Genomic DNA, 21,168 nt, shown 5'->3' with positions numbered 1-21,168 from the left:
GGTACAGGAAGTGACTTCATGGGACCTAATTGGGTCTGTTTCCCCACAGTTACCCTTTCTGTAGGGAACCAATGCAGGTGTCTGTTAAGCCTGGAGGCTCTTGATTTTGCATGCGGACTAATCAGGAAGGCCTGGGTTTAAATTCTGGTCTTGCCAATATCCATTTCTTGAGTGAGTGACTCAAGCCAATGACTCAGCTTCTCCAGCTCTTCATTTTCTTATCTGGAACTTGGGAATTGAGTGGAAATTACGTAATAGTGACCTCATGTAGCTGTTGTAAGCATTAAATGAAAACCAGTGGGCCCTCCATATCTGTGGTTCCAAATGCACAGATTCAACCAACCTCAGATGGAAAATATTCAAAAAATAATTCCTGAAAGTTCTCAAAAAGCAAAACTTGAATTTGCTCTGTGCCTGGCAACTGTTTACATAGCATTTACGTTGTATTAGGTGTTATAAGTAGTCTAGAGGTGATTTAAAGTATATGGGAAGATGTATGTAGATTATATGCAAATACTGTGTCATTTTATGTAAGATTTGAGCATGCATGGATTTTGGTATTTGTGGGGGTCCTGGAACCAATTTCCTGGGGAAACTGATGGCTGACTGTGTTAGCATATCATAGCATGGCTAGCCATGTTACCAATACCCCTTATTTCCTCCTACCCTCCTTACAGCTCTCTCTCTCTAACCCTGAGATACTCTCTACCCTAACCTTCTGCCCTCCTCAGGCTCCTCCCACTCCATGCCTCTGTTTAAACTGTTACCCATACCCATCCTTCCATCCTCTTGTTTTGGAACTAAAGTTGGCTAACTAAAAGAACTGTGAGTCCCTCCCCACCCCAGGTTTTTTGCTTGTGAGTTCATCTATGCAGTCTCTGTTCCTTTTCCTTCCTTCCTGTGGTGAAGGCAGATGTGATGCCTGGAGCTGGGGAAGCCATATTATAACTATGAGGCAATAAGCATGAAGGTAGAGTGGAGGATAGAAGGAACTTAAGTCCTTGATGTTTGACAAGTGCTAGACCTCTACTTCTGGACTTCCTCTAAGGAAATAACAAATATCCGTGTGGTATTTATTTAAGCCACTGCTGGTAGAGTTTTCTGTGTCTTGAGATTAAAAACATGACTCACTGTTACAGCAGATGACTCAGGTCTTCCTTGGGGTTTATGCTGGTATTGTGGGGAGATACCTTTCTTCTACAGGAATTTTGAGCTGTGAAATCCAGGAAAGCTTAGAGCTGCCAGTGAGGAAAGTAGAAACAATAGAAAAGAGATACAAAGCCCTGTGACATCATTTGAGCTGCCTAGATCTAGCCATGTCCAAAGCCAAATATACTCTGTTGGGTTTAAGTTGGGTGAATGAATGAGGGAGTATAAAAATAATATCTTTTCTTCCCTGAGGCTAGTTAGGGGAAACTCTGGGAGAATATTGAGTTATCTATTGCTGCATAACAGATTACCCCAAAACTTAATGGCTGAAAGCAATAATTACAATAAGGGCTAAAAAGAAATGCGCTGTCAAGCCATGAAAAGACCTGGAGGAAACATAAATGTGTGTTACTGAAAAGGCTACATATTGTAATATTCCAACCCTATGACATTCTGGAAAAGGCAAAACTATGGAGACAATAAAAAGATGGTTGCCAGGAGTTAGCAGGGAGGGTGGGATGAATAGGTAGAGCACAGAGGTTATAGGGTAGTGAAACTATCCTGTATGACACTGTAATGGTGGATACACGTGGTTATACTTTTGTCTGAACCCTGGAATGTACAAGAGTGAACTCTGATGTAAACTATGGACTTTGGGTGATTATAATGTATAGGTTTGTCACTTGCAACAAGTGTGCCACTCTGATCAGTATATTGAGTGAAATCTCATGAGAGACCCAGACCCAGAATCACTCAGCTAAGTCAGTCCTGAATTCCTGACCCACAGAAGCTGTGAGATAATAAACATTTGTTGTTTTAAGCTGCTAAATTATAAAGTCATTTGTTATGCTGCAATAGATAACACACTCAGGAAAATTCCATAGGTGGGGTAGGTGTTAAGCAGGGGATTCAACCCCTGTTTCTCTCCCCTGTGCATGGAGGTGTGTCATCTGACCCACCAGAGACTCCATTCCTCAGACCACACATTCCCACGTTGTGCTGCCCTCTGCCATGTTTGTGGAATCCCCTGCCAAGGCTTCTGCTGAGCCTGTCTTCCTGTTACTTGCTGTTTTCTAATTATCTGAGGCCATGTCTTACCTTCATTCCCTGTAGCTGTTTCTCACTGATCTTTGCATTTCCCATACCACCTAGCTCACTACCTTGCACGTAAAAGCCAAAACCCCACATGTTTCAGAGCATTGGCTCTGGAGCCCATTGGGTTCAGATGCTAGATCAACCACTTATTAGCTGGGGTACTTTCTTAATCTCTGTGCCCCAGTTTCCTCAACTGTAAAATAGGGAGAGTAATGGTAGCTACTTCATAGGGTTGTTTTGAGCATTAAAATACCTTGTCACGTGGAAAGCATTTGAAACTATGCCTGACACGTGGTAGCTGCTCCATAAATATCACTTATTAGATTGAATCATACAAAAATTGTCATTTTTCTGGGTCAAAAAACTAAATATTGGCAATTTCACATAGTTTAATCTCATATTATTATTTCTATCCTTTCACCAGAGTTATATTCAAAGAAACAGTCCGGCAACCCAGAACACTTACAATTGTTGGTAATGTCTCTAGAAGAATGTTAAAGACAATCCAGATCAGAACCCAGAGCACCTCTTAAAATTCTCCTTGCCTCATTCTTTTTACTGTTACCAGGAAACCTTTTCCACTGCTCATTCTAAACTCCTAACTAAAAAAATCTCTGCCCCAACACCCCATCCCACATAACCAGCCAAAGTAGGTGACTACCTTGCCCGTCCTTCAACTTACCTCCATTCTTTTCCTCACAGTAAATGTCTCTTTTTTGATGCAGACACCTGGGTTTGGCTTCCCAGGTGTCTCTCTTTTCCTCTCTCTCATTGCAAAAACCTAGACATGATACTGCCCAAAACTGGCTTCCTAGAGAGCAGAAGAGAGGGGAGAGGCTGAGAAGGCAAAGGTGAAATTCCTTCTTTCTTTTAAAAAAATTTTAATTATGGTAAAAACATACAAAGTTTACCATCTTAACCATTTTTAAGCATCCAGCTCAATAGTGTTAAGTACAGTCATGTTGTACAACCAATCTCCACGACTCTTTCCTCTTGGCAAACTGAAACTCTAAACCATTAGACAACAACTTCCCCATTTCCTCCTGCCCCGAGTCCCTGCAGCCACCGTTCTACTTTCTGTCTCTATGAATTCGATTACTCTAGTTCCCTCATATATGTGGAATCATGTGGTATTTGACTTTTGCAACTGACTTACTTCAGTTAGCACAGTGTTCTCACATACATACATAGATACATACACACACATACATACGTACATACTATATTATTTTATCCATTCATCTGTCCATGGATACTAAGGTTGCTTCTACCTCTTGGCTATTGCAGAATTCCTTTTAAATGGGGAAATATGAACAAATTTAGTAATTTCAGGCTCCTTCACAAGGGGAAGACAATGTAATAAACTGCATGATTGTGTTGTTCAAATGTTAAATGGGGAAGCAGGTCACGGCCCCAAGAGAGCCACATCGGTCAGAGCCGGGCAGACTTGGGTGGCATATCCAGGAATGGATGCCAGAGCCACACTGGCTTTGAATTCCAGCTCTACCACTTACCGATTGGTTAACTTCTGGGAAGTCAATTTCTCTCTGACTAATTGCTTCGTCCATGAAATAGGAAAAATAACACCTACCTTATTGTATGGACTATTATTGCCAAGAGTAGTTACCTCAGGGGAGGAATAAATGATTTAATACATGTAAGGCACTGAGAACGGTGCCTGGCACTGAGTTAGCTGTCACTAAGGGATCATTATTATTACTAGGGTTTTGAGATGGTCCTTGAAAGAGAATCAGGGTTTGGTTGCTGAAGAGGAGGAGGGTGGCATTACAGACAGGGATGATCAGAGGCAGGAATGGACTGAGGCTGGGTGAGTACTGTTTCCAGAGTTAAGAAACAAAAACACAGGATATCCAGTTAAATTTGAATTATGGCTACTTGCCTGTGCATATGTACTTTGAGATAAAAGAAAAATATCGCATGACATACTTATTCTAAAAGCAAATTTTGGGGAATTACCTGGTGGCGCAGTGGTTAAGAATCTGCCTGCCAGTGTAGGGGACATGGATTCGATCCCTGGTCCAAGAAGATCCCACATGCCGCAGAGCAACTAAGCCCATGCACCACAACTACTGAGCCTGTGCCCTAGAGCCCGCAAGCCACTAAAGAGCCTGCGTGCCACAACTACTGAAGCTCTTAATCTTTGTTTTGCAGGATTTGCTTATAAAATTCCTCAAAGTTACAGTCTGTGTTTTATTTACATTTTGATACGATTTCTTTAGGGGTCACGTCTAACTTATTGTGTTCTTGGCCGTTGAACATTCACTAATGAGAAATCGTGCTCAGCGTTAGCATTATGAGCCAGTATATAGAACTGGCTGGTCATAAAGTTAACAACTTGTCATAAAGTTAACAACTCTGAGAATTACTCTTCAAATTTCATTGGTTGAAGTCCATAATAAAGTCTTTCACAGCATAACTTGCTTTTCCACTCTTCAGGATTACATTGTACCTTTTGATCAATAACTTTTTAAAATGTGCACAAACAAAAAGGAGCATTGTCATCAGTGTTTATTCTCTTTTTCTTCAACACTGCACCTGATGATTCCACCTGTTTCCACACTAAAAGCATATTTAGTAACATCCACGTAAAAGAATTGAATTTGTCAATGGATGAAATCCATTTCAAAAGATAATCATAACAAGTGCTGCAATAATTATCCACTTTGGGCTGAAATTTATTTCCCTGCTTACATAATGTTGTCCCTTTTAAAAACAGCTTTGGTAATAAAAGGGATACATTTTCCATCAATTCTTCTTTAACACATTCAACAAGTTCCTTTAAGCAATGGAGTACTGCAGCAACACTGTTGGTTCTTCTTTCTGTTTGCATAATCCTATCGCTAAATTGATACTGAAAACTAGGAACAAACTTCATTCAGTGCATTATTTAAAAAGCCAACAAGAATTTTGGGGTCCTTTTCTTCAGAATTGAAGCATAATGTCCGTGCTTCAAATAAATGGAGGATTCTCTCAACTGCAGTTGTTAGAGAGCCAGTGGTTTTTGAATGTGGAGAAGTAAAGAATACTGAATGCCAAAAAAAAATCACAAAAAGCTTTAAATCGCTTAGTTAGAATAGTGTAAATGCTGAAGTAGGAGAACATTGCATGACAGTTACTTCAATCTCAAAAGAAAAGACATCAGGTACTCTTTTTTTTTTTTTAATAAATAAATAAATTATTTATTTATTTATTTGACTGCACCGGGTCTTATTTGCAGCACGCGGGATCTTCGTTACGGACTGCAGGATCTTTGTTGCGGCATGCGGGATCTAGTTCCCTGACCAGGGATCAAACCCAGGCTCCCTGCATTAGGAGCTCAGAGTCTTAACCACTGGCCCACCAGGGAAGTCCCAACATCAGGTACTCTTGAGCACATTATGCAGAGCACAGGCAGGACCACCAACGCCTTCCATAGAATTATTCATGCTTTGCTTCAACTTTGAATAAACGTCGTTTGTACCTTTATGGAAACATCCACCAAAAGTTATATTTGTATTATCTCCAACAAAAATAGTAAAAATTTCTCATTAACTCTTTATTTTTAAAATAAAATTTCGACTTTATTCTGATATCCAAGAAGTTCATTCTGTGATTGTAGTATTGCATTTTGACCTCGACTTTGGTCAAATACTGATATAAACATTGTTATTCAGCCAAAATGTGTATTTGGTGCACTTATTTGGGAAAGATTTTTCCTTCCAGTTTGATTAAGATATAATTGGCATACAGCACTGTATAAGTTTAAGGTGTACAGCATAATGATCTGACTTACATTCATCATGAAATGATTACCACAATGAGTTTAGTGAACATCCTTCATCTCATAGATACAAAATAAAAGAAAAAAATGTTTTTACCTATGATAAGCACTCTTAGGATTTACTCAACATCTTTCATTCATAACGTACAGCAGTGTTAATTATATTAATCATGTTGTACACTACATCCCTAGTACTTATTTATCTTTTAAAAGGAAGTTTGTACCTCTTGACCACCTTCAGCCAACTCCCCCTCCCTCCACCCCCTGCCTCTGGTAACTGCAAATCTCATCTCTTTTTCTGTGAGTTTGTTTTAATCTTGTTCATTTTTTATTCCAAGTTTCCTTGTACATATCCAAAGAGAAGTGATAACTGTTAATGTGTGGGCTCCATGGGCAAAAGAACAACCTTACAAACAGCTAAATAATGCCAGTTTGATATCAATGTCATCCAGTGTTTTAAGTATATCAGTTAACTCCAATGGGGATTTGATTTTTATTCAGCCAATTCATGGAATCAAAATAAAGCTTTAAGAAGTTCATTCTGCCAAAGGTAAAACATCCAAAATTAATGTAAACACAATTATAAATTTAGTTAAAATATCCAGCATTCAAGATAAAATTGTTTCTGTGGTCTCAATACAAATATATATTTTGGTGAATCACAGCTTCATGATAAAAATGTTTTTACCATATTAGGATATTAGCAATGACCTTAGAATTGGTTGTGATGCACATGTAATTTCTTTTTTTTATTTTTAGGAGGGAAGATATTTTGTATTTTAAAAATTTTTTTTTAATTTAATTTTTTTTTTTTTTTTGCAGTATGCGGGCCTCTCTCTGTTGTGGCCTCTCCCGTTGCGGAGCACAGGCTCCAGACACGCAGGCTCAGCGGCCATGGCTCACGGGCCCGGCCGCTCCGCGGTATGTGGGATCTTCCCGGACCAGGCCTCGAACCTGTGTCCCCTGCATTGGCAGGTGGATTCTTAACCACTGCACCACCAGGGAAGCCCGGGGTACATCTTTTTGAATTAGTATTTTTCTTTTCTTCAGATAACTACCTAGGAGTGGAATTGCTGGATCATATGGTAGTTCTGTTTTTAATTTTTTGAGCCACTATTTTCCATAGTGGCCGCACCAATTTACATTCCCACCAACAGTGCACAAGGGTTCCCTTTTCTCCACATTCTCACCAACACTTGTTATTTGTTGTCTTTTTGGTAATAGCCATTCTGACAGGTGTGAAGTGATATCTCATTGTGGTGGGGGGGGTTTAATTAATTTATTTATTTGGCTGTGTTGGGTCTTAGTTGCGGCACACGGAATCTTTCGTAGCGGCACTCGGGCTCTTTGTTGTGGCGCGTGGTCTTCTCTCCAGTTGCAGCGCAGGCACCAGAGTGTGCGGGCTCAGTAGTTGTGGCGCGCGGGCTTAGTTGCCCCATGGCTTGTGGGATCTTAGTTCCCTGATCAGGGATTGAACCTGTGTCCCCTGCATTGGAAGGTGGATTCTTAACCACTGGACCACCAGGGAAGTCCCTCATTGTGGTTTTGATTTGCACTACTAACTTTTTAAAATATATACAAAATACTACATATATTTAATGTGTATAATTTGATGAGTATGGGCATATGCATTCCCTGGGGAACAATCACCATAATCAAGGTGATAGATTTATCCATCACCAAAAGTTTCCCGTGTCCCTTTGTTTTTGGTTTTCGTGTGTGTGTGTGTGTGTGTGTGTGTGTGTGTGTGTGTGTGTGTGATTAACTCTTAACTCAATAAGAGACTGTCTGCAAAAATTTTTACTGTTTCTGAAGTCTCATCTGAAAGGTATTCTACTTGCAATAGCCTTATATGCAAGCCTTTTTCACAAGAAAAATACTGCACAAAGGAAAATTTGTTTCTGCACTGTGATTATTTGCATTTTGGCAATGCCATAAAAGAGTGAGACATTTAGATCTTTGATAATCTCTGTAGTGATAAATGGAACTATTATATTATTATGGCAGCAGATTTCATCCTAGCATTTGAAAATTCGTTTGCAATTTTGGAACCTGAAAACACTTCTGGTGGTAGTCCATCCAAACACTTACTTGAGCTGAAAGACTGATGATGATATACAGGTGTGGAAGTCCATTACATTTCTGCTGTGATTGTATTATCTGCTTAATCTGAATTTTTCCTAAAAAAAAATTGTTTATCACTTTCCTTAGTGTTAGTTAAGGAAATCATACATCTCTTATGGTTAGTTGTTAATATATGCTGGCTTATGTCTGATTTTCATCTTTTATTAAATGAACAACTGCATACTGCAGAAACTTTCAAAAGGGATTTCTGTCTTGTTTAATAAATGTTCACTGCTCAGAAAGTTCAGCACAAGTTATGCTTGCTCTTTTATATTTGGGGGTTCATATATACAGAAAAATAGATTTCTGATAAAGTGTTAATATCCAAAATATATAAGGAACTCATACAACTGAATAGCAACAAACAAACAAACAATCCCAATTAAAAATAGGTAGAGGATCTGAATAGACATTTTCCAAGGAAGATATACAGATGGCCAATAGGTACATGAAAAGATACTCGACATCACTAATCATGAGGAAATGCAAATCAAAACCACAATGAGGTATCATCTCATACTTGTCAGGATGGCTATTACCAAAAAGACAACAAATGACAAGTGTGGGCGAGAATGTGGAGAAAAGGGAACCCTCGTGCACTGTTGGTGGGAATGTAAATTGGTGCAGCCACTATGGAAAACTGTATGGAAGTTCCTAAAAAATTAAAAACAGAACTACCATACGATCCAGCAGTTCCACTCCTAGGTATTTATCTGAAGAAAATGAAAACACTAATTCGTAAAGATATATGTTAGGACTTCCCTGGTGGTCCAGTGGCTAAGACTCTGAGCTCCCAAAGCAGGGGCTCCGGGTTCGATCCCTGGTCAGGGAACTAGATCCCACATGCATGCTGCAACTAAGAGTTCACATGCTGCAACTAAAAGATTCCCACATGCCACAACAAAGATCCCACGTGCAGCAACTAAGACCTGGAGCAGCCAAATAAAGCAATTTTTTTAAAAAAGATATATGCAACGCTGTGTTCACTGCAGCATTACTTACAACAGCCAAGATATGGAAACAACCCATGTGTCTGTCCATCAATGGATGAATAGATAAAGAAGATGCAGTATAGGGACTTCCCTGGTGGCACAGTGGATAGGACCCCATGTTCCCAATGCAGGGGGCCCCAGTTTGATCCCTGATCAGGGAACTAGATCCCACATGCATGCCACAACTAAGAGTTTGCATGCCACAACTAAGGAGTCCGCCTACCACAACTAAGATGAGGTGCAGCCAAGTAAGAAAATAAATAAATATTTTTTTAAAAAGAAGATGCAGTATATATTACACAATGGAATACTATTCAGCCATCAAAAAGAATGAAATCTTGCCATTGGCAACAAAATGGATGGGCCTCGAGGGCATTATGCTAAGCAAAATAAGACAAAGACAGAATAGCCTATGATTACACTTATATGTGAAATTTAAAACAACATCAAAAAACCAAGCTCACAGATACAGAGAACAGACTGGTGGTTGCCACAGGTGAGGGGGTAAGGAGTGGGAGAAATTGGTGAAAAGGACCAAAAGGTACAAGCTTCCAGCAATAAAGTAAATAAATCATGGGGATGTAATGTGACTGTAATGTAATGGTATAATGTAATGGTGACTACAGTTCAACTTTACTGCAGATAATGTAATGGTGACTGCAGTTCAACTTTACTGCAGATTTTAAAGCTGCTAAGGGAGTAGATCTGAAAAGTCCTCATCACAAAAAAATATTTTTGTAACTGTATGGTGACATGTTAACTAGGCTTATTGTGGTGATCATTTTGCAATATTTACAAATATCAAATATTTTGTTCACCTGAAACTAATACAGTGTTGTGTCTGTTACACCTCAATAAAAAAAATTGCAGGAAGGTTTAAAAAAAAGTAATAGAAACCACTTCAAGAATCAAAGAGATTGAATTTGATAATCTCACAGCTGTGAGAGTGCATTTGTCATTTACAGGTTCAAACTCTTGACTTACTATAAACTGGGTCCAACTTGACCCAGTTTGAAAGGGCTGCACAACTGCAAGCTAACATAAATTGAGTTTAACATCTGATTAAAAAAAAAAAAAGGTGAACTTCCTGTTTGCCTGAAAGTGAGACTGCACTTTTAAGGCAAAGTCTCCCCAGCAAAGCCAGAGCTGATTTTATGGAAGGTTTTGGGAAGCCTGGGCGCAGGGGCTGGTGGACTTTCAGAAGAGAAAGGCTTTAAGGATGTAAGGACTTTCAGCTGCTCCCTGGAGCAAGGTTGTCTTTGACTGGCTGGCTTTCGAGCACGGTCCTGGGAGTGAGACGCTTGCTGATTGGCTGTCGTCTAGGAGCGTGGGGACTGTCACTGACTTGCTGGCTTTCAGAGGCTTGGTGGTGGATTTGTTCACATCCAGAAGCATAGTTACTGAAGTGAGAGTATCGCTGATTGGCTGATTTTCAGAACAAAAATCGTAAGTGATTTCTCATCATCGCAGTTACTGGTCACAGCTTGGGACTTTGACCAAAGAACAGTGTTCTCCTTTCCTGAATATGAAAATAAGTACCTTTGATTCTCAGTCTCCCCTTTTATTTCCCTCAGCTAAACCTGCAGGAGATCATAAGAGGTTGAATTTTTATTTGTGGAGATACGCTTTTCAGCTGGTGTTGCCATTTAAGTGATTTAAGCACCAGTTACTGTGGAGGAAAAATAGCTCTGACGCATTTTAGTAATTTATTGAAAAAAGCTGAATGCAAGACATTCATGGTGTCCTGACAGTCAATACAGGACGCAGGACAAAATATAGGACATGTCCTGTATGTACAGGCAACTCTATGAGCAAAGTGCTAAGGGAAGAGAAGGAAGCCTCACCTCAACAGAAGGAAATTGAATTCTCATTTCCTTCTAGAAGGGCATTCATTGCAGCCTGCTTGTTAAAGGCAAATACTGGAAACAACCTAAATGTCCGTCAGTTGGGAACTGGTTGGATAAAGCTTTGGGTACCTGTAAAATGGAATACAGTGCATCCATTAAAAATGAGATGGAGTTCTGTGAACTAATATGAATACTACCATGATAGATAGTTAATTTAAAAAAAAACAAGATGCAAATTCCCTGTATGGTATCATTTGTGCTAGAATATGTGTGGGGGTCATGGAGAGAGGAATAAATATATGTTCCTATATGTGTCGACTGTCTGTGGAAGGATATTCAAGAAACAGTCATGATGATCTTGGGGAAGGGGAACTGAAAGGCTGGGAGGCTGAAGGGCAGGGAGCAGAAGAGGCTTCCTTTTCAGGGCATATCCTTTTGCAAATGGAACACTTTTAATTATTTTTAAAACAATGATTTTTAAAAAATCGAATGTGTGACCTGGGCATGGGTGAGAGGCACAGGTTTGATAGGCTAAGGGTGTGGACAGGATGTTTTTTGAGCCTAGTGACCCGTCTGCACAAGGGTGGACCTCTGAGGCTGGCTAACCAGGTGTGTGGGATGTTTCCCACATCTCCAAGTCTCCACACCACAGAGCACAGGAACTAGCCTGGGGCTGGGAGGGGAACAATGCCATCCCACGTAGCAAATGACCAAGAAACAGAGCTCACAATAAGTGCACTAAATTGCACAGGCAGCCAAAGGGAACAGGGATCGCTGTAATGATCCTGTGTCGAGTTCACTTCCTGGGAGCTCTCCACTGCTGATGGAGATAAAAAGCAGGAAGGGTCCCTCCGAACATCCTTGGAATTTCATCGCTGGAGGTCTCCTCACTGGGGAGTCAGTCTGCTTTGAGGAGAACAGCTCCTTTCCTGGCAGAAACAGATCTCTGCAGCATAAAATGTATAAAAGAGAGAGTATGACAAAAACTTTTGAAAATGGAGGAGTTGGAAACAGTGAACCCACTATAGGGGATCATCATCATAATTATAGCAGCTAATATTAAATGAGCATTTATCGTGTCCTAGGGACTGTTCCAAGTGCTTTGCATGCATTATACTCTCACTTAGTCCTTAAAACAACCCTATGAGGTAGATACCCTTATTCCAGTTTCACTGATGAGAAAACTGGTAACCAGAGGTTTAGAAATTCACCCAAGGGCACATATGTAGTTGATCTGGGGTTTGAACCAAGGCTGTCTGTACTCCAGCCATTTGACCATACTGCCTCCAAAAGAGGGCTTCTCTGGCACAACCTAAAAACCAATTAACAGCATTAAGCATAGGTGCCATGGGAAACATTTGGTGTTCCTGAGTGCCAGCACAGCTCCTGGAATGTAGTTTTTTAAAAATTGAGGTGAGGGACTTCCCTGGCCGTCCAGTGGTTAAGACTCCGCGCTTCCACTGTAGGGGGCATGGGTTCAATCCCTGGTCGGGGAACTGAGATCCCGCATACCGTATGGTGCAGCAAAAAAAAAAATAATAAAAAAAAAATTTGAGGTGAAATTCACCTAACATAAAATTAACCATGTTAAAGTGAACAATTCAGTGGCATTTAGTGCACTCACAGTGTTTTATAATCATCACCTCTATTTAGTTCCAAAACATTTTCATCACCCCAAAAGGAAACCCTCTATCCGTTAAGCAGTTTCTCTCCATTTCCCCCTCCCTCCAACCTCTGATAACCACCAAATATGTGTTCTGTCTCTGTGGATTTATGTATTCTGGATATTTCATATAAATCGAATCATACTATATGTGACCTTTTGTGTGTGGCTTCTTTCCCATAGCATGTGTGTTTGAGGTTTTTCTACATTATAACATGCATCAGTGCTTCGTTTCTTGTTATGGCTGAATAACATTCCATTGTGTGCATCTGCCGCAATTTGTTTATCCATCCATTCATTGATGGGCTTTGGGGCTGTTTCCACCTTGTGGCTGTAGTGCAGCTGTGAACATTTGTGTGTGTGTGCTTGTTTGAGTACCTGTTTTCAGTGTTTTGGGTGTATACCTAGGAATGGATTGCTGGGTCATGTGGGAATTCTGTTTAACTTTTAGAGGATCTGCCAAATCAGAATGTGATGTTTTGATATTAGAATCTCTCCTTGGTACCTTGGCTTTCTCCTATCCAAGAAAAGGAGAACTCATTTTTCAGGTGAATAAGAGAAACACAGTGTGGTGTAGTGCAGGGAAGACACAAGCTGACCTGGTTTTGAATCTCTGCTCTACCACTTATTGAAAGCATCTGCTAATAAGTTATCAGCAGAAATGGAGATGATCACAGCATCCATTCATTCATTCATTCAATGAATCAGCTGAGGGCTTGTTGCAGGTCTGGCACTGGGGATAGAGTAAGCCATCGTGAAGTTTACAAAATGAGGGGTGGGAGGAGGAAGGGAGGACCCAGGAGTGAATTATTTTACAAAAGGAAGAATCTTTTTGTCATGAGAATAATCGCTCCCTTTAGCCACAAGTAGTCAGTGAGCACATCCAGGTGGGCCTGCATCTTATTCCTCTATCCCCAGCAGCCAACACAGGGCTTACAGAGATAGGTCATTTAGGATTCTGGAGTGGCAAGCAATAGAAACTCAGTGGCTTGGTTTAACAAGGATTACTGGATAAAGATTGGGATAGCTCCCAGAATGGAAAGAATAGCTAAACAATCAGTCCTCTGGGAGGCTGGAAAGAGGCCAGGAAGTGATGGGCATCTCAGCACCAGAGGCTTGTAGCTCGGCCTCCCCTGGGGCTCTGTCTTGGATGACCCAGCTCCAACCTCTGCTGGTGTGGCAGGGTTCTGCCTATCACTGCAGTTTGGGCTTTGCACACTCCAGGGGGTTCCTTCATGTCACAGTCGTCAGAGGATTGAATTCTCATTAGGACAATTTTCTAGCAAATGACAGTCAAGTGTCTTGAGGAAGGGTGTCTTTGTACAAAGTCACAGTTGGCGCTGAAAATCAGCTTGGACTGAAAAAGAAAAAAAGCCGGCTGGGAGGACAGAGGAGATAAAGCCAGCTGCAAAGCCACAGCTTTGTGTTTCTCCCACAGTCAGGCAGCAGCTGTGAAATGCCACAGGGACCTCTCTTTGGGTGACTGCTGCTTTCTGACTTTTGACAGAAGACAAAAGCAAAAGCCTGGTTTGCTATTCTCATCTCTTACTGCAGATAACCAACTGCTCTGTGGCCTCACCTCATGACAGCACTCCATCCCTAGTTAATCTCTGCTTTTCTCAATCCTGAGTCCAAAACAGCAACCAGTCCAGAACTGATTCCCACTTCCCTTTGACCCTCCTTGGAATCCTTGAGCTGGAACCCAAAACTTACAAAAGAGCTGCCATCCTTCTGTGGGTCCTCTGGAGTGCCCCACCTCACTGCTTGGAGCCAAGAAATCTGATTCCAGCAGACCACAGGCTTGTCCTTGGTCACCTCTGGCTGGTTAGGCTGGAACGATTTATTACTGACTGTCAGGAACAGAGGACTGTGATGGAGGGAGGAAGGTCCCCAGAGGTAAATGAGATGCTGTCATCAGGAAAAGGTGAAGGCATTGAGCATGCAGACCCAAGAGATGGCTCTTGGAGTAATACTCAATTAATGTGAATTATTATTAATGAAGTCATGTTTTTAGAGACACTCTAGCAGATACCTTACAAAATGATAGATAATAACAATGCCTAATAATGATGGAATATCTGCTGTGCGCTAGGCTCTCTACTACCTCATTTAATTCTTAGAGTGGCCTCCCATCTATCTTACAGATCTCTGCAGTTTCTAGGACATACTGTGTGTGCAGGAGGAGTTATCCAGCATGAATGCTGGTGGCAGGTTGTTTCTGGCTCTGGTACCACCTCGGCAACTGCACTAGCCTGAAAGCATCCCCTGGATTTCCTCTGTATCTTGGTGGGAGTGTGTGAAGTCAGAAGTGGCTTTAGACCCAACTCTTGCCCTGCTTTAGGATGGGGGACTCTAACTCTACTCTGGCAGCAACAATGATAATAACAACCATTAGAAACACTCATAAGCTGTTCTACCACATGCCGGGGACTGTGCTAAGAGCTTTGCATGTATCATCTCCTTTAATCAGATGAACAGTCCTGTGAGGTACGTGCTGCCTTATTTCTCAGATGAGCACACTGAGGTCTGGATATCCTTCTTGCTAAGGTCACACAGTTAATGAAGGTCAGAGCCAGGACTGGAACCTGAGGCTGTCTAGAACTCAAGTGCTAAAACAGAAGGCTATACCGCTTGACTGACTTGCAACCATCTGTAAATACAGCCTCTTTATATTTTTGTACACGTTTACTTATGTAAATATATTTTTAAATGAATTAATGAATAAAACATTTGGCACAGGGCCTAGCTCATGAGCCATTATTATTATGGTTACAAATGGGTGTGTTCTTGACAAGTATAAAAACCAAATCCTATCTCTCTGTAACTTTAGCTTGTGATTCTCATTTTATCTTCATTGCTCAGTGATGTTCAGTTTGCCATGGATCTTAAATGCTCTCCACCTCTCCCCTGAATGCCATCTGCCAAACTTCTCACACTCTTAATCTGGCAAACAAACACCTAAGAGCAAGCACCTGAAAAGTGAAAGCATCCCTTAGCAAATTCTTTTGGGGAGGGAAGAATCCTGTTGTCTTGGGGTAATAAGTCATTGACCCCTAATTTTTCTGTTTATCATCTCAGGAATCATTCCCAGTACTGGGGAAGGGAAAGGGGGAATAGAGACTATGGTGGCTGTCTCACAGACTGGGGACAGCCCAGGGGAGTCTCTGCCACTGAGAGTAGCCAGCGGGGTTCGAGGTATGGGCTCTAGCCATTAGTATTGCCATCATCGTGGGCAGCGGGGCCAAAATTCAGGTTCCCAGGGCCTGCCCCAGACCCACTGAGGACACATCTCCAGAGATGGCGCCTGGGAACCTGCATGTAGTGTTTCCTGGTGAAGAGCTATAGTCTTATTCTAATGTCTAGGGGAAGGAACCTGGGATGGGGCTGGGGTCACTGTCAGAGGAGCAAGTATGCTTAAAAAGTGGCTCATGGATGGCTGCCATTTTAGGAGGTCTCCTGATTTTGCTCTCACATGTCTTCCCTACACAACTTTTCATCATGGCTGCAACTGCCTTTTTAACATCAACTTATTTATTACACTATTGTTCTAAAATTCCACCTCTGGAGAATGTGCTGGGGGAGCAATCACTCTTGCTGCTTCTTCCCCCAGACACGTTTCTGCTCCCCAAAGGCTGCTTGCACAGGACCTACCATCCTTCCAGGCCCCTCTTTTTCTTATGTCTTCTGCTCCTTGCTGCTGCCGCTCCATTGTGAGGGGATGCAGGGAGGATGCTCCTAGAATGTGCAAAGACACATTCCCTTTGTGAAGTTCAAAGGTGAAATTCATATGACTCACTTCACATTTGGATCTGAGGCACTGGTATTTTGTGCCCAATTTAGTAAGGACCGGATTGAGAGAATTGGAGGCTATTTGTTTATCCTCTTAGTTGGTCTTCCCCTCCCTCCTTTCTGCATTTGGTTATTTCTTGTCTAGCTGCTGTTGCAGGTTTCATTTATCAGGCTGAGGTGCCTTGGTAGGCCAGCAGAGGAGGCGGGGCCTGAGTCTGTGCCTGGCGGGGGCATTAAGAGGAGGCTCTGGGGCTTTCCTGGTGGTGCAGTGGTTGAGAATCTGCCTGCCAATGCAGGGGACACGGGTTCGAGCCCTGGTCTGGGAAGATCCCACATGCCACAGAGCAACTGGGCCTGTGAGCCACAATTACTGAGCCTGCGCGTCTGGAGCCTGTGCACCGCAACAAGAGAGGCCGCGGTAGTGAGAGGCCCGCACACCGCGATGAAGAGTGACCCCCGCTTGCCACAACTACAGAAAGCCCTCGCACAGAAACGAAGACGCAACACAGCCATAAATAAATAAATAAATAAATAAATAAAGAGGAGGCTCTGGGAGCATTGTGGGAAGAAAGGACTAAACTCGTGTAAAACACCTTGCTGTACTCAACAACAACACAAACAGCTCAAATTCAAAGATGACTTAGATACACATTTCTCCAAGGAAGGTATGCAAATAGCCAAGAAGCACCTGAAAAGATGTTCAACATCACTGACCAGTAGGAAAATGCAAATCAAAACCACAATGAGGGGACTTCTCTGGTGGTCCAGTGGTTAAGACTCTGTGCTCCCAATGCAGGGGCCCCGGCTTCAATCCCTGGTCAGGAAACTAGATCCCGCGTGCCACAACTAAGAGCCCGCATGCTGCAACTAAAGAGCCTACATGCCACAATGAAGACCCTGTGTGCTGCAACTAAGACCCAGTGCAGCTAAATAAATAACTAAGTAAGTAAGTAAATAAATAAATACTACAATGAGATACCACTTCACACCCATTAGAATGGCTATTATAAAAAAAAGAAAACTGATAATAAGTGTTGGTGAGGATGTGGAGAAATTAGAACTCTTGTGGTGGGAATGTAAAATGGTGCGTTGCTGTGGAAATGCAGTATGGCAGCTCCTCAAAAAATAAAAAATGGAATTACTGTATGAACTAGCAATTCCACTTCTGGGTGTATATCCAAACGCAAGGATTCGAAATGATAGTTGTTCACCCGTGTTCATAGCAGCATTATTCACAATGGTCAAAAGGTAGAAACTACCCAAGTGTCCATGGATAAACAAAATATGGTATATACATATAATGGCATATTATTCAACCTTAAAAAGGAAGGAGGAAGAGGACATTCAAGATGGCAGAGGATCCCTATCAAACTACCACTGGCATTTTTCACAGAACTAGAACAAAAAATTTTGCAATTTGTATGGAAACACAAAAGACCCCGAATAGCCAAAGCAATCTTGAGAACGAAAGAAGGAACTGGAGGAATCAGGCTCCCAGACTTCAGACTATACTACAAAGCTACAGTTATCAAAACGGTATGGTACTGGCACAAACACAGAAAGATAGATCAATGGAACAGGATAGAAAGCCCAGAGATAAACCCACGCACATATGGTCACCTTATCTTTGACAAAGGAGGCAGAAATGTACCGTGGAGAAAGGACAGCCTATTCAATAAGTGGTGCTGGGAAAACTGGACAGCTACATGTAAAAGTATGAAGTTAGATCACTCCCTAACACCATACACAAAAATAAGCTCAAAATGGATTAAAGACCTAAATGTAAGGCCAGAAACTATCAAACTCTTAGAGGAAAACATAGGCAGAACACTCTATGACATAAATCACAGCAAGATTCTTTCTGACCCACCTCCTAGAGTAATGGAAATAAAAACAAGAGTAAACAAATGGGACCTAATGAAACTTAAAAGCTTTTGCGCAGCAAAGGAAACCATAAAGAAGACCAAAAGACAACCCTCAGAATGGGAGAAAATATTTGCAAATGAAGCAACTGACAAAGGATTGATCTCCAAAATTTATAAGCAGCTCATGCAGCTTAATAACAAAAAAACAAACAACCCAATCCAAAAATGGGCAGAAGACCTAAATAGACATTTCTCCAAAGAAGATATACAGATTGCCACCACCACATGAAAGGATGCTCAACATCACTAATCATGAGAGAAATGCAAATCAAAACTACAATGAGATATCATCTCACACCAGTCAGAATGGCTATCATCAAAAAATCTAGAAACAATAAATGCTGGAGAGGGTGTGGAGAAAAGGGAACCCTCTTGCACTGTTGGTGGGAATGTAAATTGATACAGCCACTGTGGAGAACAGTATGGAGGTTCCTTAAAAAGCTAAAAATAGAACTACCATATGACCCAGCAATCCCACTACTGGGCATATACCCTGAGAAAACCATAATTCAAAAAGAGTCATGTACCAAAATGTTCATTGCAGCTCTATTTACAATAGCCCAGAGATGGAAACACCTAAGTGTCCATCATCGGATGAATGGATAAAGAAGATGTGGCACATATATACAATGGAATATTACTCAGCCATAAAAAGAGACGAAATTGAGCTATTTGTAATGAGGTGGATAGACCTAGAGTCTGTCATACAGAGTGAAGTAAGTCAGAAAGAGAGAGACAAATACCGTATGCTAACACATATATATGGAATTTAAAAAAAAAAAATGTCATGAAAAACCTAGGGGTGAAACAGGAATAAAGACACAGACTTACTAGAGAATGGACTTGAGGCTATGGGGAGGGGAAAGTGTAAACGGTGACAAAGCGATAAAGAGGCATGGACATATATACACTACCAAACGTAAGGTAGATAGCTAGTGGGAAGCAGCCGCATAGCACAGGGAGATCAGCTCGGTGCTTTGTGACCGCCTGGAGGGGTGGGATAGGGAGGGTGGGAGGGAGGGAGATGCAAGCGGGAAGAGATATGGGAATATATATATATATATAACTGATTCATTTTGTTGTGAAGCTGAAACTAACATACCATTGTAAAGCAATTATACTCCAATAAAGATGTTAAAAAAAAAAAAAAAGATGGCAGAGGAGTAAGATGTGGAGATAACCTTCCTCCCCACAAATACATCAAAAATACATCTACATGTGGAACAGCTCCTACAGAACACCTACTGAACATTGGCAGAAGACCTCAGACTTCCCAATAGGCAAGAAACTCCCCACGTACCTGGCTGTGTGGCTGACATGGTCTTGGTGCTCCGGCCAGGTGTCAGGCCTGAGCCTCTGAGGTGGGAGAGCTGAGTTCAGGACATTGGACCACCAGAGACCTCCTGACCCAGCGTAATGTCAATCGGTGAGAGCTCTGCCACAGATCTCTGTCTCAACGCTAAGACCCAGCTGCACTCAATGACCAGCAAGCTCCAGTGCTGGACACCCCATGCCAAACAACTAGCAAGACAGGAACACAACCCCACCCGTTAGCAGAGAGGCTGCCTAAAATCATAATAAGTTCTCAGACATCCCAAAATACACCACTGGACACAGTCCTGCCCACCAGAAAGACAAGATCCAGCTTCATCCACCAGAACACAGGCACCAGTCCCCTCCACCAGTAAGCCTACACGACCCACTGAACCAACCTTACCCACTGGGGACAGACACCAAAAACAACGGGAACTATGAACCTGCAACCTGTGAAAAGGAGACCCCAAACACAATAAGTTAAGCAAAATGAGAAGACAGAGAAATATGCAGCAGATGAAGGAGCAAGGTAAAAACCCACCAGACCAAACAAATGAAGAGGAAACAGGCAGTCTACCTGAAAAAAAATTCAGAGTAATGATAGTAAAGATGCTCCAAAATCTTGGAAATAGAATGGAAAAAATACACGAAACGTTTAACAAGGACCTCGAAGAACTAAAGAGCAAACAAACAATGATGAACAGCACAGTAAATGAAATTTAAAATTCTCTAGACAGAATCAATAGTAGAATAACTGAGGCAGAAGAACGGATAAGTGACCTGGAAGATAAAATAGTGGAAATAACTACTGCAGAGCAGAGTAAAGAGAAAAGAATGAAAATAATTGAGGACAGTCTCAGAGACCTCTGGGACAACACTAAGCACAACAACATTCAAATGATAGGGATCCTAGAAGAAGAAGAGAAAAAAAAAAAAAGAAGGGACTGAGAAAATATTTGAAGAGATTATAGTTGAAAACTTCCCTAATATGGGAAAGGAAATAGTCAATCAAGTCCAGGAAGCTCAGAGAGTCCCATACAGGATAAATCCAAGGAGAAACACACCAAAACATATTACTCAAACAATCAAAAATTAAATATAAAGAAAAAATATTAAAAGCAGCAAGGGAAAAGCAACAAATAACATACAAGGTAAGAAAAACAATAACAAGGGAATCCCCATAAGGTTAACAGCTGATCTTTCAGCAGAAACTCTGCAAGCCAGAAGGGAGTGGTAGGACATATTTAAAGTGATGAAAGGGAAAAACCTACAACCAAGATTACTCTACCCAGCAAGGATGTCATTCAGGTTCGACAGAGAAATTAAAACCTTTACAGACAAGCAAAAGCTAAGAGAATTCATCACCACCAAACCAGCTTTACAACAAATGCTAAAGGAACTTCTCTAGGCAGGAAACACAAGAGAAGGAAAAGACCTACAATAACAAACCCAAAACAATTAAGAAAATGATAACAGGAATATACATATT

Source organism: Delphinus delphis, chromosome 3 (genome assembly GCF_949987515.2).
Source record: "Delphinus delphis chromosome 3, mDelDel1.2, whole genome shotgun sequence".
Lineage (NCBI taxonomy): Eukaryota > Metazoa > Chordata > Mammalia > Artiodactyla > Delphinidae > Delphinus > Delphinus delphis.
Note: the sequence above shows the minus strand (reverse complement) of the source record.